Consider the following 1,075-nt stretch of genomic DNA (forward strand, 5'->3'; position numbering starts at 1 on the left):
AGTGTTTAGGCATGGTTTTTCAGGAACTGAGACCCCTTGTCCAGTCCAGGCCAGTTGACACCACGAACTCCTCAACAGGGCCTACACAAATGCCCAACAAGTGAACTTTGTGATGTGAAGGGGCTGAAAACTCCACCTTCAGATGTGCTTACACCACTGTTTTGTGAACACGGGTCCTGTGAAGAGCTCTGAAGCTTGACTATGCATGCACAGATCATCAAGTACCTCACTTCCCCTTGCCTCCAATCATCTATCTCCAATGTTGGACCACCCTAGCTTTCATCCAATATATTTTGTCTTTAGCCCTAGATCAAGGAAGACAGATCTGTCTCCAGTCTCTTTCCAGATGGATCTTCCAAATAAAGCTACCTTTCTACACCCAAAAGCTGATGCTGTAGTAATTGGCTCTTTATGCATGTCAGGAGGTGGGCCCTTGCTCAGTAACAGTGGAGCACCATACCCTCACCCAAGCAGGGAGGGCCATACATGCCTAAAATTGGAAAGGCAGTAGCTCGCTTCCTACCAACTTATGATGGAGAGGAGTAGAGAGCTGCCCCCTCAGGAGACTAAAGAAAGGACTAGAGACAGGACCCACAACAGCTGTCCCTGGAGGGGCTTCAGGGTGATGTGGAGGACACCATTTCATGTAAGGAGATGGAACGGCCAGAGGAATGGAGCTGGTGAGTGGGGCAGGGACAGGAGCCAGTGTCACTGCTCTGGGCGTCTTCCTCACCATCCACATTTGTCACAGCTCTGAATGGTAAGTAGGAAAGAGGAGAGGCCCTGGGAGGGCAAAGGAGAGGCTGCCCCTCAGACACCAGAGGCTCAAATGGCCCCAGACCCACCCTACCAGGCTAAAAAGACAGACAAGGGCACAAATTCGCTTTCAGTTGTAACCTTTCTATGCAGGGAGCTGACTGCAGTCCTGAAGGAGCCTGTCCCTCAAGGTGGGAGGCAGCAGCAGCCTGACAGAGGCTGGTCCTGCCGAAACCAGCCTGTCCCTGCTTCCTGGGTGACTGCACCCTCCGACAAGGGCTTCCCGAAGGCTGGGGGAGGAAGCAGGCCAGGAGGAAGG

The sequence above is a fragment of the Equus quagga genome, unplaced genomic scaffold, assembly GCF_021613505.1.
Source record: "Equus quagga isolate Etosha38 unplaced genomic scaffold, UCLA_HA_Equagga_1.0 HiC_scaffold_4148_RagTag, whole genome shotgun sequence".
Classification (NCBI taxonomy): domain Eukaryota; kingdom Metazoa; phylum Chordata; class Mammalia; order Perissodactyla; family Equidae; genus Equus; species Equus quagga.